General features: G+C 45.0%; 1 protein-coding gene across 10 annotated transcripts in view; it reads left to right on the top strand.

Annotated features, from left to right (window-relative positions):
* Window positions 1–21,591, top strand: part of LOC121278899 (vacuolar protein sorting-associated protein 13B-like) — a 1,102,197-nt gene that overhangs the window by 387,890 nt on the left and 692,716 nt on the right. The window lies entirely within an intron of this gene.

Raw genomic sequence — 21,591 nt, 5'->3', positions numbered from 1 at the left:
AGACAAATTTATATACCGACCAAGAAATGCTTACTATACAAAACTGTGGACAAATTATTGGAAGCAAGAGACAAATCTTCTTTGAATAATGCATGTGATCTTTTAATCGGAGCAAGCCGGCAGGACCTTTGTTTAACGTCTTGACCGCAAAGTGGTGTCTCTGGCAAATTACAAAAAAGGATATAAAATTATGAGAGGGAGATGTCAAGAGGCCGAAGAAGCTAATTGCTGAATTTGCAGGAGTGGGTTAAAGAGAAATATTGTCTCTCGGAATTTATACCCAAAAGGAGCCAGGGTGGGTGGGTGTCTGGGACACTTAATTGAGATTGTTACATTTTTTGTTGGGGAGAGATTACATTCAGACAAGTTCTTTTGGTTATGTGATTAAGGAGTTTGACATATACAGTCTGAAGCTGAAGGTGTCAAAAGAAGCTAAGAACCTTTGGCAATGTCTTTAAGAATGTGAGAGTATGTGTTAGATCACCAGTGGGAATGCTGGAACAGAAAACTAAAGGGTGGGATGAATTCCTCTCAGTAAATAGGATGCAGAACGATTAGTGCTCAAAACACTTTAGATATCTCGTGATGTTTGGAAGGATAAGCTAAACAAGCCAGTGCTCCTGCCAAATACATTACTTTGTGAGTATGCAAGTGCCACAGAGAGTACTAAAGGAATGCAATTCAACAAATATTATTTGAATGATGCCATAATTTATTTTGATATTATGCTAGATTCCTAACACAGGCAACACCATTACTAACAAATTCATGTGTCATTCTTCTCATTTCCTATCTGAGTGATCTTGCTATGTGTAAATTGGCTGCTGCACATCTTTAAGATGTCTTGCAGATGTGATAATGTGCTATATAAATGCCAATTATTCTTTTTATACTTCATTCTTTCAATTTCCCTCTTCCTTTCTCTCGCACCCTTGTTCTTTCTCTCTTTTCTGCTGAGTGTCTCTTGTTTTTCTGTCGTCTTCTCCTTTTAAGCTGTGAACATTAGTCAATCTTAATGTAGAAATATGTAAATTATACATGCTGTCAGGATATCCATTAGCAGACAAAAAGTATAGATTATTTTATTTGAAAGTATGCAGCCGTTGTGACATTTTTTAGTTTGACAGAACCATGCACTGCAAAACCCCTTGGGGAACTGGAAATAGTATTGAACATTATAAAAATGAAGGCTTATCACAATGATGTAATGCTCCAAAGAATGCCATGCAACAGAAGGTAAATAGGTCAATATTCTGAGAGGACTTGACAGGGTAGATGCTACAAGATCGTTACCTCAAGAAAGTTGAGAGCTGGGGGCCTAGCCTTAGGAAAAGGGGTTGATTATTTATGACTGAGGTAAGGAGATATTTCTTTGCTCAGAGGATAGAGAATTCCTAAGATTCACAACCAGAGGACTTTGGATGCTCAGTTGCTCAGTAGAGTCAAGATTGAGATCAATAGATTTTTGGACTTGGAGAGAACCGATGGATATGAGTTGAGGTCGAGGGTCAGCCATGACCTTATTGAGTAACTGAGCAAGTTCGATATGACATCCTCCTGCTCCATTTTTTTTACGTTCAAGGATGAATCATGCAATTTGGAACGTTATGCTGGAATTTCGTTTGGTGTACATTTGGGGATTAAGGAGAAATTTTCCAAGACTTTCGCATGTAAACTAAAATTGTCCACTGTTGGGCATTTTTGTGATTTCCGGAAGAAATAGATTTGGATTTAAATGGCTTTTTTCTCACACTGTGCTTTGTAAATTCTTAATAGTAATGCATTTGTGCATTTACTGTGTTTTGGAAAGGTCCAATTTTTAAGGTTGCTCTTGAGGCATAGAATCTCATTTCTAGTAATATGACACCGCCTTTGATTGACTACTTTTGCTTGGGAACAGTTTTATATAACTTACGAAAGAATTTTGGCTTACAAATAATTTTTAAAATCCTGGTGGTAAATATTTTAATGTATATAGTTCATAGAAAAAGAATGGTTACAGCACAGAAGGAGGCTATTTGGCCTGTTGTGTCTGTACTGGCCCTCTGAAGGAACAATGCACCCAGTGGCGTGCCTCTGACTTTTCCTTGTGGCCCTGCAAATTTTTGCTCTTTAGATAATGATCCAATTCCCATTTGAAAGCCTCACTGCACCACACTCTCAGGCAGTGCATTCCAGTTTCTAACCATACACTGCGTGAAAAAGATTTTCCTCATGTTGCCATTCTTCCTTTTGTCAATCAGGTTAAATCTGTACCCTCTGCTTCTCAATCCTTACACCACTGGGATAGTTTCTCCCTATCAACTCTGCCTAGACCTTTCATGATTTGAATACCTCTATCAAATCTCCTCTGAACCTTCTCTTTTCTAAGGTGAACAATTCCAACATCTCCAATCTTTTCAAGTTACTGAAGTCCCTTATCTCAGGAACTATTCTCATGAATCTTTTCTGATCCCCTCTAATGTCTTCACATCCTTCCTAAAATGTGTTGCCCAGAATTAGACACAATACTTCAGTTGAGGCTGAACCAGTACTCACCAGTCAATCAACTCATGGCCTTCCCGTGGTGCCAAAGTTTGATTTCTTCTTTTTCTCCCACTTCAGTGATCCCGACCAGCTTCACACTCCTCCTGGTCTGCTGCACAGTGATCCTAACTTGCTTCACGCTCCTCCCAGTCTGCTTCACAATAGTTCTGACCTGCTGCACACTCCTATCAGTCTCTGTTGCTAAATACTGCCTCATGAGCAGAGATAATGAGAAAAATAACTAGGTACTTGGCTAACTTTACCATTTTGATTTCTAAGCTGGATAAAAGTGCAGCATTCAAAGAGAAATGCTCTTATCAAGATTATCCAAGATGGTGGATGTGATGCAGTCAAGCAGGCTGTTTTGTCTTGGCTGATGTTGAGCTTCTTGAGTGTTGTTGGCGCTGTATTCATCCAGGCAAGTGGAGAGTATTCTGTCACACTCCTGATTTGTGCTTTATAGATGGTGGACAGGGTTTGGAGAGTTAGAAAGTGAATTATTTGCCGCAGAATTCCCAGCCTCTGACTTGCTCTTGTAGTCACAGTATTTATATAGCTGGTCCAGTTCAGTTTCTGGTCAATGGTAATCCCCAGCATGTTGATAGTGGGGGATTCAGCAATGGCAATGCCATATGTCAAGGGGAGGTGGTTAGATTCTCTCCTGTTGGAGGTGGTCATTGCCTGGCACCTGCCAGTTATCAGTTCAAGCTTGAATGTTGTCCAGTCTATGGATACAGACTGATTCAATATCTGATGAGTTGCGAATGGTGCTGAATATTGTCCAATCTTCAGAGAGCATTCCCATTTCTGACTTTATAATGGAAGGAAGGTCATTGGAGAAGCAGTTGAGGATGGTTGGGCTTAGGCCACCGGCCTGGGTAAACATTTGTAAACATATTGTTCTTTGAAGATGTTTGATTTATGAGCCAATTATCTGTAGAAAGTTGCATAGTATAGATCCAGTACATAAGCAATCTATTCATTTGGTAATGTCCTGACAGTTTGTTCCAATGCAGATTTTTAAGACCTGAGAGCCATGAGGTCTTTCATCCTCAATTTCCTCCGCTCTTTAAGTTGCTGACTTATACTACTAATAGTTCCTCATGTCCCTTACGTCCAAGGCATGCAGACTTGAATATTTATGGAATGCAACTGGTTTAGCAGTTCATCACCAGATCTAGCTGGACCATGGGGTGTTCTTTTTTGCTCAAGTTTCTCACTAGTCTAGGATCATCTTGCAATGCAAAGATAGCCCCCGGAATGCACTTCACGACAAACTGTCTTCATAAACCCTCTCCCCTATCTTGAAGTTAAATTCTGACTCGGCATGCATTGACTTGACTCATTGGTCAGCTATATGGCAGCTTATCAAAAGCCAGGGATCAGAGGGCGTTACTGTGAGTCAGGCAGATATAGGGAATCAGCACAAAGTGATGGAGAAGTTTCAGCCCCTTGATTTTGTCCAACAGGTATGAGGTATTTGCTATCTGTGTGGATGAGAAGAAAGGCTGCAAGCTGGATGAACGGACTGGCTATGGCACCATGGTTAAGAATGGCATTCAAGTGGGGGAGTGTTGAGGAATGTGGTAATGATAGGAGACAGTATATTCAGGGGGATAGATACTGTTCTCAACGGCTGCAATTGGAATCTCCGAAGGTTGTGTTGCCTGCCCAGTGCCAGGGTTACAGACACCTTGCGGCTGAAGAGGAACTTGGAGTGGAAGGGGGAGGATTTAGTTGTTGTTGTCCACATGGGAACCAGTGACATAGGTAGAACCAGGAATGATGTTCATCTAAGAAAATTTGAGAAGTTAGGGTCCAAATTAAAACGTAGAACATCAATCATCCCTGGATTGTTATCTGAGCCATGTGCCAATTGGCATAGGGTCAAGCAGATTAGAGAATTAAGCACATGGCTCAAAGAGTGGTCCGGAAAGAAGGAGCTTTGATTCATGGGGCTGTGGCATCAGCACTCAGAGAAGAGTGAGCTATTTTGTTGCGGTCGGCTCCACTTAAACCGGGCTGGGACCAGTGTCCTGGCCAATCATATAACCAGGGTTGTGGAAAAGGCTTCAAACTAATGGGGCGAGGGTTTGGGTAAAGGGAGATTTAGAAATCAGGAGAGAAAAGTCGAGACATCAGGACAGTATAACGATGTGGGGAGAGCTGAGCAGAGTGGGACAGGAAGGAACAGAGTTTAACAAAAAATGTATAACAGTGAATAAGTTCATTGCATGAAATAAAGTAAAAAAAATGAAATTAAAGGTTCTTTATCTGAAGCATGAAGCACCTGCAATAAGAAAGATGAATTAATGACACAAATAGAGGTAAATGATTTCGATCTAATTAGCATTACAGAGATGTGGTCCTGCAGAAAGTCAATGGGCTTTCAGCTGGCCAGCTGCATCCCCTGTGGTGGATCCTGCCACGGTGGGGCTGTTAAAATCCTGGCCATGGTTTCAAAATGATCAAGGTTGGGAAGTTATTATTCCAGGGCACACAATATTTTGGAAAGACAGACAGGACAGCAAAGGGGGGATAGCTCTGATAGTAAAGAATAACATAAGGAGATCAGTAAGAAAGGACCTTGCCCCAGAAAATCATGAAATTGAATCAGTATGGGTGGGAATTAGGAATAGCAAGAGTCAGAAAACACTGATAGGAATAGTTCATGGGCCCCCAAACAGCAGTTATACTGTTGTACAGGGCATTAAACATGAACAATATTGGAGCTTGTAACAAAGGCAATGTAATAATTGTGGGGACTTTAATCTTCAGATAGACTGGGACAATGAGATTGGTAAGAATGGTGTCTGGAAGATGAGTTTGTAGAATGCTTTTGTGACAGTTTCTTGGAGCAATATGTTGTGGAGGTATCTAGGGACTATCTAAGATCTAATATTGTGTAATGAAGCAAGGTTAATTAGTAATGTCATAGTAAACAAAGTACTGGGAAATAGTGATCATATTGAATATTAATCATTAAATTCCATGTTAAGTTTGAAAGTGACATACTCCAATCACAAATAAGAATCTTAAACTTAAAGCCAATTACATAGATACGAGAGCCAATTACATAGATACGAGAGGAGAACTGACTAAGGTTAATTAGATAACAGAAATGGAGATAAATGCTTAGTGGGATCATACAAAGATACAATTAAAATGCTCAACAAATATACATTCTGTTGAAAAACAAAAACTCAGCAAGAAAGACCAATCCTTGGCTCACTCAGGAAGTTAAGGGTAATATTGGATTGAAAGAAGAGGCTTACAATTTGTGAAAAACTGTCGCAAGTCTGAGGATTGGGAGTGTTTCCAAATCCAGCAAAGAACCACCAAAAAGTTGATAAGGGAAAAACTAGTATATAAGTGTAAACTAGCCAGAAATATGAAAACACATTGTAAGAGCTTTTATAAGTATATAAAAAAGAAAAGGTTCACAAAAGTAAACATTAGAAACAGAGGCAGGAGAAATTATCATGGAGAGTGAGAAAATGGTAGAGGCTTTGAACAAATATTTTGTATCTCTCTTCACAGTAGAAGACACAAATTTCATACCTGAAATAGAGGGTAACCTAGAGGCTGCAAAAAGTGAGGAAATTAAGAAATCAATATTAGCAGAGAAAAAATATTGGAGAGACTTATGGGAATAAAATCTGACTTCCCAGGTCTTGATGGCCTACACCTTAAGATTCTAAAAGAGAGAGCTGCAGAGATAGTGGATGTGCTAGCTATAATTTTCCAAATTCCTTAGATTCGGGAACAGTCCTGTCAGGTTGGAAGTTGATAAATGGCTTTTTGAAAAAGAAAGGAAAAAACAGTGACCTACAGGCCAGTTAGCCTAACATCAATTGTTGGGAAGATGCTGAAATCTATTTTTAAGGAAGTTTTAACAATGCACTTAGAAAAGCATAGTTTGATTAGAACAAAGCAACATGGTTTTACTGAAGGGAAATCTTGTTTGATAAATTTATTAGAGATTTTTTGAGGATGTAACTCATAGGGTAGATAAATGGGAACCAGTAGATGCAGTATACCTGGATTTCCAAAAGTCATTCGATAAGGTGCCACACAAAAAGCTTATAGGCAAGAAAAGGGCTCATGGAGTTGGGGGTAATATATTACCACGGATATAGGATTGGTTAGTGGATAGAAAGCAGAGAATAGGCATAAATGGGGCTTTTTAAGTTGCAGGTAGTAAATAGCGGAGTGCCATAAGAATCAGTGCTGGGGCCTCAGATATTTACAATCTATATTAATGACTTAAATGGAGATGCAGAGAATAATGTACCTAAGTTTGCTGATGATACCAAGCTAGGTGGAAAGGTAAGTTGTGGGGAGGACACAGAGGCTACAAAGAGATATAGGCAGGTTAGGTGAGTGAGCAACAAAATGGGAGATGGAGTATAATGTAATGAAGAGTGAAGTTATTCATTTTGGTGGTAAAATTAGAAAAGCAGAATATTTTTTAAAAGATATGAAACTTGTAAGTGTTGATGTTCAAAGAAACTTGGGTGTGCTCGAACAAGGAACACAGAAAGTTAGCATGCAGGTGCAGCAAGCAATTAGGAAGGCAGATAGCATGTTGGCCTTTATTGCAAGGGGATTGTAGTACAGGAATAACAAAGTCTTGCTGGTATTGTTCAGGGTTTTGATGAGACCACATCTGGAATAGTGTGTGAAGTTGTGGTCTCCATATTTAAGAAAGGATAGACTTGCCTTGGAGATGGCACAGTGAAGGTTCACTCTATTGATCCCTGGGCTGAGAGTGTTGTCCTATGATTAGAGGTTGAGTAAATTGGGCTTATTTTCTCTGGAATTTATAAGAATGCAAGGTGACCTCATTGCAACCTACAAAATACTGAAGGAGCTTGACAGATTAGACACTGAGAGATTGTTTCCGCTTGCTGGGGAATTTAAAACATGGGGGCACAGTCTCAGAATAATGGGCTGATCATTAGGACTGTGATGAAGAGAAATTACTTCACTCAAAGGGCACTGAATCTTTGGAATTCTCTACCCTAGAGGGTTGTGGATGATGCGTTGTTGAATACCTTTAAGACAGATCTTTGGTGTCTCAGGGAATCAAGGGATATGGTGAGTGGGCGGGAGTCCAAGATCAGCCATGATCGTATTGAACGGTGAAGCAAGCTCAGCAGGCCATATGGTCTACTCCTGCCCCTATTTCTTGTGTTCTTGTTCATTCATGAGGAAGAGCAGCCGAACCCCTCAGAGGTAAAACGTTAAGTCTAACATAATTTTCCCAGTTACCTGGCACAAGAACCAGTTTAGAAACTATTGCTGTGGCATTCAGTGAGTAGAATGCTGCCTGTGGTTTGCAAGTCTTTTTTAGAACTATTGGAAGGACTCGAGCTATTCTCCCGCCTATGCATGAAAATTGGTTAATGTTTGTAGATGGCAAGAGTGGCTATAAGGAATTTGGAGCAAAAGTGTTAGATAATTTGTAGCTCCATTCAGTGCTGAAGTGCACTACCTGTTAAGTGGAACCTTAAAATACAGAATCTTAATAACCATATTTTCAGTCTGTGTGAGCTTTATTTTGTTACAGAGAAAGCAAGATAATGTAGCAGAAGGACTATTTCGAAGTGAAAGACAAAGTAGAAAGTTACTTAGCTCTATGTCGAAATGAAGTGTTTCTTCAATGCTCCTTGTCTGCTTTTGGACTGAACTGAAGGTAATAAATAACAGTTAACAGTGCGGTTCCTTAACCAATGTAATTTTTGCCACTGGTCCCTGAGCTGCAGCCCAGTTCCATCTGTTGGGATGGTCAACAGTGTTGTTTTCAACCAGAGTTGGCGAGTTGAGTGTGCTGGAAAGAACCCCAGGATTATATTATATTTTGTCTATCGAGACTTGAATCATGCAAGGAGATATTAGGAGCAATGCGCAAATGCTTGGCCAAAGAAATATGTTTTCAGGAATATTTTAAAAGAGGAAAACAAGGTAAAGAGGTTTAGGGATTACATTCCAGAGCTTAAGGCCTAAGCACCTAACGCACAGTCACCAATGGTGGATAGATTAAAATTAAGGATGTTTAACAGGTTGAAATTAGAGCAGTGCAGATATCTTGGAGTGTTGTGGGGCTGAAGGAGAAAGGGAGGCTTTGGCCCTGGAGAGGTTTGAAAATGAAAATAAAAACGTTAAGATTGAGGCATTGTTTAACTGGGAGTCTGTGTAGGTCAACAAGCACAGAGGGGATGAGTGAACAGCATTTTAGGGTTAGGATACAAGCAGCAGAGTTTTGGATGACCTCAAGTTTATGGAGGTGGAATGTGCGAGGCTGGTCAAGTGGGTATGAAATAGTCAAGTCTGGAGGGAATAGTCATGGATGGTGTTTCAGCAGGAGAAAGAGATGAAGCAGTGACAGAGAGTAGTGTTACAGAAATGGAAATGGATGGTTTGAGTGATGGCATTGTTATATGATTGAAAGATCACCTCGGGTTCAGAAATAACATAGAGGTTGCGAAAAGTATAGTTCAGAACCTGACAGTTGTCAGCGAGAGGGTTGGAATTGGTGGCGAGGGAGCAGCGTTTGTTGCGGGGAGCAAAGACAATGGCTTCAGTCTTCTCGATATTTAAATGGAGGAAATTTCTGGTCATCCAATAGTGGATGTTGGACAAATCCTTTAGTATAGGGGAATGGTATTATGCTGCAAAGACACAATTAGTGCAAATATCCAGGGATTGATGTTGAAGTTCCCACTGCTTCTGATCAACAAATGAGTGACCTAGATCCAAAAATGTAACATCGGTTGGCCCCATTTCTCATGATATCAAACTTGGGAGGGACAATGGAATCTGAAGAAGCAGCCGAGAAGCTTTGGAAAGACCTGAGAGATATTAACTCCTGGACTGAGCTATGACAGATAAAACATAATATAGGAAAATATATAAAGAATGTTGCATGATAAATGGTACATAGGAATTAGGAGCAGGAGTAGGCCACTCGGCCTATTGAGTTTGCTCCGTCATTCAATAAGATCACAGCTGATCTGACAGCAATCTTAACCCCACATTCCCACCTAACCTTGATAACCTTTCGCCCCCTTGCTTATCAAAAATCTACCTAGCTCTGCCTTAAAAATGTTCAACGACTCTACTTCCACTGCCTATTGAGGAATAGAGTTCCAAAGACTCACCACCCTCAGAGAAAAAGTTTCTCCTCATCTCTGCCCTAAATGGGCGACCCATTATTTTTAAACAGTGACCCTTGTTCTAGATTCTCCCACAAGAGGAACCATCCTTTACACATCCACCCTGCCAAGACCCCTCAGGATCTTAAATGTTTCAATCAAGTTGCCTCTTACTCTTCTAAACTCCAGCAGATACAAGCCTAGCCTGTTCAATCTATCATCATAAGATAACCTGCCCATTCCTGGTATTAGTTTAGTAAACCTTCTCTGAACTGCTTCCAACACATTTACTTTCCTTAAATAAGGAGACCAGTACTGCACACAGCGAGCAGGATTTTCCCTTTGGCATGTGGGGGCAGGCCCCGTACGTCTGGGTGTAAAATGACGCGCAGTGATGTCAAGCGAGTGTCCTGATGTCACCGCGCGCCATTGCGAGATGTCGCTGGGCGGGTGTGCGATGATGTCTGAAGCGCGCCCGCCATTATTTAACGGGCCACTTAAGGCCCTCGAAGTGCTAATTGCCACCGATTTTTTGGTGCCCGTGCAATCTTCGTTTCGGTGCAACGAGCAGGCGGGTGGGATATGTTTGTATAAACCTCATCCATGGGCGGGTTAAGAGGGCTCACTGGGGTTGCGAGTGTGCACAGTCAAGTATTTATTTATGAAAGTTTTTGAAACTTGCCTGTGAGGTCTGCAGTACTTCAAAACACAGACCAGCTGCTTTTTCTGGACACTTAACCTTCAGGTCAGCACTCTGCAGTGAGTAATCTTTTCAGGGCCTGCAGGTTTCAGGAAGCCTTCACTTAGCCTGGGAATGGGAGCTGAATTGCCCACTGGCGGCAGCTCTACTGAGGAGGAAGGGAGGGCTAGAAGGGGGAGGAGGCCAGGAGTGCACATTAAACCTCCAGGGGAGCCATCCTTGGGAGGACAGGCACAGGCACATGGGGTGCAGGGCCAATAGGTAGTCCAAGGCGGAAGGGGCTGCAGAAGACGTCACTATCCTGCTGCCAGGGTATAATAGGCAGCGATGCAGCTACCTCATTATTCCTGAGGTGCAGTGCCGAAGGAGGTGCCGTCTCTCAAGGGAAACATTCAACTATATCTGTCAGATGATAGGGCCTGAAATCCCCGCTAGCTGTGTGGGTGGACACCCCATGCAAGGGCTCTGAAGGTCACAGCTGCCCTCAACTTCTGTGCCTCTGGCTCCTTCCAGGGGTTGGTGGATGACCTTTGCGGTGTCTCCCAATCAGCTGTCCAGACTTGTCAAGCAGGTTACAGATGCTCTGTTCAGGCGTGCATTGACCTTCATCCACTATCATTGGGACTAGGCAAGCCAGACACAGCGAGCCAGAGGCTTGGTGGTGATTGCTGGCTTCCCCCACGTCCAGGGTGCAATAGACTGCACACATGTGGCCATCAAGACGCCAGCAGGTGAGCCCGGTGCCTTCGTCAACAGGAAGGGCTTCGACACATGACGTGCGGATAGTGTGTGATCATAGGATGCTGATTTTCCAAGTCTGTGCAAGGTACCCAGGCAGCTCCCACAATGCCGACATCCTCAGACACTCCCAGGTGCTGGGGCTTTTCAGTGCTCCAGCCCGGCTGGATGGTTGGCTGCTGGGTGACAAGGGCTATCCCCTCAGAAGGTGGCTCATGACGCCTCTCTGCCATCCAAGAACAAAAGCTGAGCAGTGGTACAATAGGAGTCAGGGCACCACAAGGGCTGTGGTGGAGAGAACCATTGGTCTTCTCAAGGTGCGCTTCCATTGCTTGGACTGCTCAGGGGGGCACCAGTACCCCCCAGATCGTGTCTCGGTGATAGTGGTTGCATGCTGGGCTCTCCACAATCTTGCGCAGGAAAGGGGGGATGCAGTGGACGATGAAGGTGTCGACGCAGTGGCTCTGGCTGCACATGATGAATCCAGCAGTGAGTCCGAGGATGAGCACGCACAGGCAAATGCTGAGGGGCTGGACGCTGACCCGGGCATACTCCAGGGAGGCAGGGACACCCGGGAGGCTTTAATCCAACGAACCTTCAGCTAGCACAACACATATGGACCTCCAGGACAAGCCTGGGCTGTAGGCTCGATTCTCAGCACCTCAATGCAAAATCTGCCAGGTTAGGAACAGTCACTAAGGGCCTTGTTAATAAAGCTGAATGTCCAACAAAGCACTCATTACAAAAACAGAATTACCTGGAAAAACTCAGCAGGTCTGGCAGCATCGGCGGAGAAGAAAAGAGTTGACGTTTCGAGTCCTCATGACCCTTCATGAAGGACCTGCTGAGTTTTTCCAGGTAATTCTGTTTTTGTTTTGGATTTCCAGCATCTGCAGTTTTTTTGTTTTTAAAGCACTCATTACTTTTTTGGAAACCATACACATGCAGAAGAAAAGAGGCATTGTGACATACCTGAATTTATTATGTCAAGCCAAACAACTTATTCCAAAAAAAGAGAATAGCGTTACAAAACAAAGCAAATCATAAGGACCTCATCTCGGGCCAACACAAAAGCACCAGTGAAAAACCCGTGGTGTGCCTAAGGTGCCTTATGTTTTCATTTCCAGGTGCTACATCTTGGTGCTGCCCCGTTGCTATGAGTGGCATCTGAGACAGCCTGCTGACTCTGCTGTCCTTTTTGGCCTCGATTACCTTGGCGGTCGTCCTCTGGCCTGTGGACCCAGTGCTGGCATCTCCCCAGTCGTTGCAGCATCATCGGATGGTATGGTGACTGGGAAAGGGGCGGAGTAGCTGCCACCCTCATTTGGAGCGCCCAGAGAGGTGCCCGCAGAGACGCCAGGCAGCTGCTGCGCTGACGTGATGTCGCTTCGGACCTCCCTGCTCACTGTGGATGGATGGGCGCTGAGCTGGGAAAGTTAATGTCCAAACCATCTCCTACACTGGCACTGACCAGCTGAGGTCAATGCCAGTGTGAGGGCTTGCTGGTCAGAGTGCATTCCCAGGAAACCCTGACGAGTCTCCTGGAGTAGCCTCTCCACGAGACTCGCCACTCCCTCCATGGAGGACGCATGGCACTCAGACATGTGGCTCATTGCTTCGGCGATCGTTCGCGTAGATGAGTCCACCATGGAGACCAAGCCAAGCATAGCCTCATGTATCTCCCCCAGATGCACCCGCACACCCGACCGCATTTCCTGCGCCTGCTGCATCATGGATGACTCCAGAGGCGGCACATCAGGCACTGACTGAGCATGTGCCTGGTCCCCTGCAGCCCTCCGACTGCTGTTGCCATGGGCACTCTCTGTCTGTGCCAGCTCCTCCAGTGACTGTGAAGTGCCTTCACCACTGTGCCCTGGGATACTAGCCGACGTTTGAATTCCTACCGAGGTGCTGGTGTCTGCGCTGGTGCCTTCCTCACAGAAATGGTGTGACGCTGGTGAGACTTCAGGGCCCTCAGGTGTGAGAGGGGGCCTCTGCTGCTGCTCCTTCCGGCCCTGCTCCAATGATGCTGAAAGGAAGAACAAGGACAGTGGATCAGTTAACGTGGAGACAATGTCAAAGTGCATCCCTGTCCCATGGATCATTATGCACTCATCTTTCCATAACCAATGGTCAAGCCATGTTGCAAAATTAAATCAGTTAACATTTCAGCAGTGCTATGGCTGTTGGGAGAACAATGCTGACCTCACTATTGGGCATAAACACCTGGCCGTGGCACCCCAGCCTCACCCACACGAGTGGACCTTGGCGCATGGCGCCTCTCCATATCCAGGGCCTCCTGTTCGAAGTGGCTAAGAATGGCGATCTGTGCCTGGCCGTTGCCAGGCCTCACATGCTCTGCTGCGTCCTGAGCATTCTTCTCCTGAAAATGAGAGACGAGCGTTGACTAGTGAAAATTGAATATGGACCCTCTTTGCGCACGGCTCACCCCAACCAGAGTGGGACATATCAGGGTCCAGATCCTCCTCACCCTGCTGCTGCTGAACACTCACACAAAGCTGCTAGGCCTGCTCCACACTCCCCCACCCCACATTTGGACACATGCTGCCTACATCCCATTAGGCAGCACATGGTATATCTTTCCATAGCAAGGAGGCACAAGCACGTGGAGTGCAGAGCACAGCCGTTAGTTCGTTGCCACACCACCTCGAAGCTCCCCTTTCAGCATGTTATCACCCTGACTTAGACATGTCCTGGAGTTCAAATACAGCGCCTAGGTGCAGTTCTTCCAGGTTGCCTCCAAACTAGTCATGGGGGACTCAGTGTAACACACGCTGTGGAGGCAAAATACATCTCTTCATCACCCTCTCAGACTGACCTCCGCATGGGCAGTATCTGCTTGCCCACCCAGCAGAGGACAAATGCAGTCACTGATTCAATGCAGTCACTACACTCAGACTTGGAGGGGGAAGGGGGGGCAGCAGGGTGGTAAGCTGACCTGCTGGGTAACATGACCAATGCCAACATGGTACTCACCCTGCCAGAGCGCAACAAGTCGTTGAAGCGCTTGCAACACTGGATCCAGGTGCGCTGCACCATATCGTGGGAGCTCACCACCTGTGCCACCTGCTCCCAGGCAAGTTTTGTCATGTGGGGGGGTGGCCTCCTCCCATCCTGGGGAACCAGCACCACCTGCCGTGCTGTTATCTCCTCGAGGAGCGCAGCAAGGCAGTCAGCCGAGAAACGAGGGGCACACTGGCCCCCCCCCCCGCCCTACCCTCTGGCCTGGTCTATCCCGCTGCCCTATCTCCAGCCTTGCCTGCTCTGCTGGCCTACCCTCCAGACTAGCCTGCTCACCAGAAGCCCTCTGGTGTGCCCTTCTACTTGCCATCGTGAGCAGCCTTGCAAAGGCTGCCAGCACTTCAGATAAACAGGCCGTTGAGCCGCCATTGGACCCGGAGAACAATGCACTCCCGCCGCCACCCGCCCACTCCTGCGACTCCCTTGGGAGTTGCGCGTTACGCTGGGCGGGCCTTCATTGGTGATTGGGTCCACGTCCGCCCGTGCCCGCTCCGTTGCCCCCCCGCCCCCCAATCCGCCAAATAGAAAATTCAGCACAGTACTCCAGATGTTGCCTCACCAATGTCCTGTATAACTGAAGCATAACCTCTCTACTTTTGTATTCTATTCCCCTCACAATGAGCAATAAAATTCTATTAGCTTTCCTAATTACTTGCTGTGCCTGCAAACTAACCTTTTGCGCTTCATGCACATGGACACCCAGATCCCTTTGCATTTCAGTGTTCTGCAGTCTCTCACCATTTAGATAATATGCTTTTTTATTCCTCCTGCCAAAATGAACAATATCACGTTTACATAATAGCCCATTTGCTAGATCTTTGCCCACTTACTTAACCTAGCTACATTCTTTTGTAGAATCCTTATGTCCTCTTCACAGATCACTTTCCTACCTGTCTTTGTATCATCAGCAAATTTGGCAAGCATACCTTCTGTCCCTTCATCCAAGCCATTGATATAAATTGTAAAAAGTTGAGGCCCCAGCACTGATCCCTGTGGCACACCATTTATTATATATATTGCCAGCCAGAAAATGACCCATTTAAACCTCCTCTCTGTTTCTTGTTAGCAAGCCAATCTTCTATCCATGCTAATATGTTGCTCCCAACGCCATGAACGTTTATTTTCTGCAATAATCTTTGCAGTGGCACCTTATCAAATGCTGCCTTAATTATTACTGAATAAATGGGGCTCAAATAACGAAGGGTGAAGTTGGAAGACACCTAGAAGAGATAGTGGATTTGACATTGACCTGTGGCCAGTAATGCAGGAGCAGTAATCACCAAGGCAAATGGAAGCTGAGCCATAGTGCCAAATCAGTAAAGCATAAATCTAAAAAGAAAAAAAATATATTTATTTATTTATTTATTTTTTTTTTTTACATCTTTTATGCTCTCCCCACCCCCACTAGAGCTATACCTTGAGTGCCCTACCATCCATTCTGAATTAGCACATTCGTTTAGATAATATCACCAACTTTAACTTTAACACCTATGTGTTCTTTTGTATTATTGTTGTTGACATCTTTTGATGATCTGCTTCTATCACTGCTTGTTTGTCCCTACAACCACACCCCCACTCCACCTCTCTCTCTCTCTCTCTCTCTCCACCCCCCACACACACACCTTAAACCAGCTTATATTTCAACTCTTTCTTGGACTCGAACTCAAGTTCTGTTGAAGGGTCATGAGGACTCGAAACGTCAACTCTTTTCTTCTCCGCCGATGCTGCCAGACCTGCTGAGTTTTTCCAGGTAATTCTGTTTTTGTTTTTGTTTTGGATTTCCAGCATCCGCAGTTTTTTTGTTTTTATCTCTGTGTTTCATTGACTGCCACTGCTCTTCAAGAAATGCCTACCTCCTTGAAGAAGTTCTGTTCCTCTCTGCGACAAGATTTCTGTATCTCTCTTTTGCCCTGCTCACCTTCCTTGCTTTCCATTTCCCTCCTGGTGTTTGACAAGGTGCTTACTAAAACCCGCTTTCACAGCCACATCTCCTTTCTCAGTGACGGTCTCCATCTCCGACTTACCCCACGTGGATTTCAACTGAAATTCCACCCCTCATGTTTCGAACCCAGCCCGGATTACAGTTATCTCCGGGACATAAAACGTTTCTCGGACTGCTGTTCTCGTCACATTCTGAAATCCACACTCAGTGCCATGTGCCGCCATATGAACACACTCGACCTCTCCCTCCAGCAGCACCGCCGCACCCTTTTTCAAAGCTGCGCGTGCCCCCAGTTTCATTTTATCCTTCGGCTCATCCGACGCCTCAACAAGAAACTTTTTCTCTCAAGTGCTAAGGAACGCAAGCTCCAACAACTCATCGACACCAACACCCATCTAGGACCCTCCACCCCTGCCTGTCCCTCCGTCCTCTCCCTTTCTTCCAATCCCAACCCCAGCCGTGTATTCACTATACCCCCTGACCTTCCCCTCTCCGATGCTGAACGTCCAGTGCTCAGCAAAGGACTTAGTTTCATACCCTTACACCCTCACCTCAATGAATTTCGGGCTCGGCATGATGCTGAACTCTTCTTCCGCTGTCTTTGTCTCCGGGCTCACTTCTTTGGGCAGGAGTCCTCTCCCAGTTCAACGGATCCTTTTACCCATCTCCAATATTCTCCCTCCACCTGGACCCCTCCCTCTGGATTCTTACCTTCTCTCGATCTTTTCATTGAGAACTGTCGGCGCGACATTAGTCTTCTCAATTTCTCTGCTCCTCTCACCCATTCTAACCTGTCTCTCTCTGAACTTACTGCACTCCATTCTCTCAGGTCCAACCCTGACATTGTCATCAAACCCGCTGACAAGGGTGGTGCTGTTGTCTGGCGCACTGACCTCTACCTCGCGGAGGCTGAGCGTCAACTCGCAGACACTTCCTCCTACCTCTCCCTGGACCATGACCCCACCACTGAACATCAAGCCATTGTTTCCAGGACTGTCACTGACCTCATCTCCTCTGGGGATCTCCCTCCCACAGCTTCCAACCTGATAGTTGCCCAACCTCGGACGGCCCGCTTCTATCTCCTACCCAAAATCCACAAACAGAACTGCCCTGTTAGACCGATCGTCTCAGCTTGCTCCTGCCCCACAGAACTCATTTCTCGTTATCTTGACTCCCTTCTCTCTCCCCTTGTCCAGTCCCTTCCCACCTACATCTGTGATTCCTCTGACACCTTACATCACATCAACAATTTCCAGTTCCCTGACCCCAACCGCTTCCTCTTCACCATGGACGTCCAATCCCTCTACACCTCCATCCCCCACCAGGATAGTCTGAGGGCCCTTAGCTTCTTCCTCGAACAGAGGCCCGAACAATCCCCATCCACCACTACTCTCCTCCGTCTGGCTGAACTTGTTCTCACGCTGAACAATTTCTCCTTCAACTCCTCTCACTTCCTCCAAATAAAAGGTGTGGCTATGGGTACCCGCATGGGCCCCAGCTATGCCTGTCTCTTTATGGGGTATGTGGAACATTCCTTGTTCCAGTCCTACTCCGGCCCCCTTCCACAACTCTTTCTCTGGTACATCGATGATTACTTCGGTGCCGCTTCATGCTCTCGTCGGGACTTGGAAAAATTTATTAATTTTGCTTCCAATCTCCACCATCATTTTCACGTGGTCCATCTCTGACACTTCCCTTCCCTTCCTTGACCTCTCTGTCTCAATCTCTGGTGATAGACTGTCCACCAATATCCATTACAAACCCACCGACTCCCACAGCTATCTCGACTACAGCTCCTCACACCCCGCTTCCTGTAAGGACTCCATCCCATTTTCTCAGTTCCTTTGCCTCCGTCGCATCTGTTCCGATGATGCTACCTTCAAAAACAGTTCCTCTGACATGTCCTTCTTCTTCCTTAACCGAGGTTTTCCACCCACGGTCGTTGACAGTGCCCTCAACCGTGTCCGGCCCATCTCCTGCGCATCCGCCCTCACGCCTTCTCCTCCCTCCCAGAAACATGATAGTGTCCCCCTTATCCTCACTTATCACCCCACCAGCCTCCGCATTCAAAGGATCATCCTCCGCCATTTCCGCCAACTCCAGCATGATGCCACCACCAAACACATCTTCCCTTCACCCCCCCTATCGGCATTCCATAGGGATCGCTCCCTCCGGGACACCCTGATCCACTCCCCTATCACCCCCTACTCCTCAACCCCCTCCTATGGCACCACCCCATGCCCATGCGAAAGATGCAATACCTGCCCCTTCACTTCCTCTCTCCTCACCGTCCAAGGACCCAAACACTCCTTTCAAGTGAAGCAGCATTTCACTTGCATTTCCCCCAACTTAGTCTACTGCATTCGTTGCTCCCAATGTGGTCTCCTCTACATTGGAGAGACCAAACGTAAACTGGGCGACCGCTTTGCAGAACACCTGCGGTCTGTCCGCAAGAATGACCCAAACCTCCCTGTCGCTTGCCATTTTAACACTCCACCCTGCTCTCTTGCCCACATGTCTGTCCTTGGCTTGCTGCATTGTTCCAGGGAAGCCCAACGCAAACTGGAGGAACAACACTTCATCTTCCGACTAGTCACTTTACAGCCATCCGGACTGAATATTGAATTCAACAACTTTAGGTCCTGAGCTCCCTCCCCCATCCCCACCCCCTTTCTGTTTCCCCCTTTCTTTTCTTTTTTTTCCAATAAATTATATAGATTTTCCTTTTCCCACCTATTTCCATTATAAAAAGAGAAAAAGAAAAAAGAAATTATTTATTTATTTATTTATTTTTTTACATCTTTTATGCTCTCCCCACCCCCACTAGAGCTATACCTTGAGTGCCCTACCATCCATTCTTAATTAGCACATTCGTTTAGATAATATCACCAACTTTAACTTTAACACCTATGTGTTCTTTTGTATGATTGTTGTTGACATCTTTTGATGATCTTCTTCTATCACTGCTTGTTTGTCCCTACAACCACACCCCCACTCCCCCACTCCACCTCTCTTTCTCTCCGCCCCCACACACACACCTTAAACCAGCTTATATTTCAACTCTTTCTTGGACTCGAACTCAAGTTCTGTCGAAGGGTCACGAGGACTTAAAACATCAACTCTTTTCTTCTCCGCCGATGCTGCCAGACCTGCTGAGTTTTTCCAGGTAATTCCGTTTTTGTTTTTGTTAAGCATAAATCTAAGGCCATAATGCTGAAGCTATTTAGTGTTCTTATTTAGACTGTGTCCCGAATACTGCAAGCAGTTCTGTTCACCAGAACACATCTAAGAATCAGAAGGCTGATTTCTAAAGTCAGAATTATCCATGCCCAAATGCAACAATGTCTGCACAATATCCAGGCTTGGACTGACAAGTGGCAAGTAACATTCATGCCATGCAAGTGCCAGGCCATGACCATCTCCAATAAGAGAGAATCTAATCATCACTCCTTGACATTCAATGGCATTACCATTGTTGAATCCCCCACTATCAACATTTTGGGGGTTACCATTGACCAGAATCTAGCCATATAAATAGTGTGGCTACAAGAGCAGATCAGAGACTTGGAATCCTGCGGTGAGTAACTCACCATCTGACTCCCCAAAACATGTTCACCATCTACAAGACACAGGTCAGGAGTGTGATGGAATATCCTTCACTTGCTTTGAAGAGTGCAGCTCCAACAACAGTCAAGAAGCTTGACACTATCTAGGATAAAGCAGCCCGCTTTGGGACGGTACCCCGTGCACAAACATTCACTTCCTTCACCACCAACTCTCAATGGCAGCAGTGTGTACCATCTTCAAGATGCAGGAACTCACCAAGGCTCCTTTGGCAGCACTTTCCAAATCTGCAGTCACATCTAGAAGGACAAGGGCAGTAGACACATTGGGAATACCACCGCCGGGAAGTTCCCCTCCCAGCCACTCACCATCCAGACTTGGAAATATATCGCCGTTCTGTCACTGCCACTAAGTCAAAATCCTTGAACTCTTTCCCTAACAACACTGTGCATGTACCTACAAGGACTGCAGCTGTTCAAGAAGGCAGCTCACCACCACCACCTTCTCAAGGGCAATTAGGGATGGGCAATAAATGTTGGCCTAGCCAGGGACTCTCACATCTCATGAATGAATTAAAAAAAAGCGATTTCTCAAAAAACTGTTAGGAAAACTTGAACTCTTCATCCTTGAAAAGAGGGGAATGAGGTGGGAAATTATTAATGAATTGAAGATACGAGGTGGAAAAGACGAGTTTAATCCTCAGCGCTACTTCATTTGTACCCGTACTGAGGACAAGGGAAGAACTAGTCAAGCCAAGTTCAGCACTAATCTCAGGAAGCCTGTGTTTTGTGCAAAGAATGATCAATACATGTAATTGGGTAGTCAGTAGAAAAGTGGCAGCAAAAAACTCTGGAACAGTTGAGGCAGTTGACTGCTGTAGATATGGAGATTGGTAGCAGTTTTCTAGGAAGGATGAAGTGAATACCCTGATTGACCTCAGGATTTGGGTTGCACTGGTCAAGCTGCCCTTAAACCAGCTTATATTTCACCTCTTTTCTATTTTTACTTAGTTCTGTTGAAGAGTCATATGGACTCGAAACGTTAACTGTGCTCCTCTCCGCAGATGCTGCCAGACCTGCTGAGTTTTTCCAGGTATTTTAATTTTTGTTTTGGATTTCCAGCATCCGCAGTTTTTTGCTTTTATTTAAGCTGCATTTAATGTCCATCCCCAAGATGGTGGACGCAAGCCTTGTTGAACAATTGTTTTTTTGTTACATCTAAATGGCTTACAGTCATTTCAAAGGTCCCTAAATGTCATTAATGCTGTATTGGAGCTGTAATTCAGATCAGGTTGTACTGGCAGGTTCCTTTCTCTAAAATATAGTAATGACTCAGTTGGATGTTCATTGCAATATGCAACTTTTGTGATAATTTTCTTTTCCTTGATTGAATAAATTTATTTTTGCAAACTCGCCATGGGGGGATTTGAACTTTGCAAGTGCTGGGCTCTGTTTTAGGAACAGGTTTCTTGTTGTGAATGGAAACCTGATACAAAGTTTGAAATAGTTAATACTGCTATGAAACACTGCAGCACGGAAACATTATTGAACTTGTAGGAACAGGGCCATTAGCAGGATCTTTGACTTCAATAAACATAACAGCTAATGTCAATTACCTCAGAAATATTAGGGAATTTTAAACCATTTCCTACAAGTATATCATGCATCAATAGTAATTAATTGAGCTCTTGCCAAATTATAGTTTGTAACTTGTTTATATTTGTAATTTTGTTCTCTCTCATAATTTTCTTTGCCTCTATTTTTCCATCACTGCTTCACACCCGTGCTATTCATCTCTTTTGGAAAGGCGTTACTGTTGAACCTTTAGAATCCGCAGTGAATGTGATCAGTAATGGCAAATGTAGTGTTAGAACAAATATTCTGATCACTTCAGAGTTCCAGTGGTGTTGCTGTGGGCCAGAG

The sequence above is a fragment of the Carcharodon carcharias genome, chromosome 6 (assembly GCF_017639515.1).
Source record: "Carcharodon carcharias isolate sCarCar2 chromosome 6, sCarCar2.pri, whole genome shotgun sequence".
Taxonomy (NCBI): domain Eukaryota; kingdom Metazoa; phylum Chordata; class Chondrichthyes; order Lamniformes; family Lamnidae; genus Carcharodon; species Carcharodon carcharias.
The sequence above is the reverse complement of the archived record's forward strand: the minus strand, read 5'-3'. Positions and strand labels throughout refer to the sequence as shown.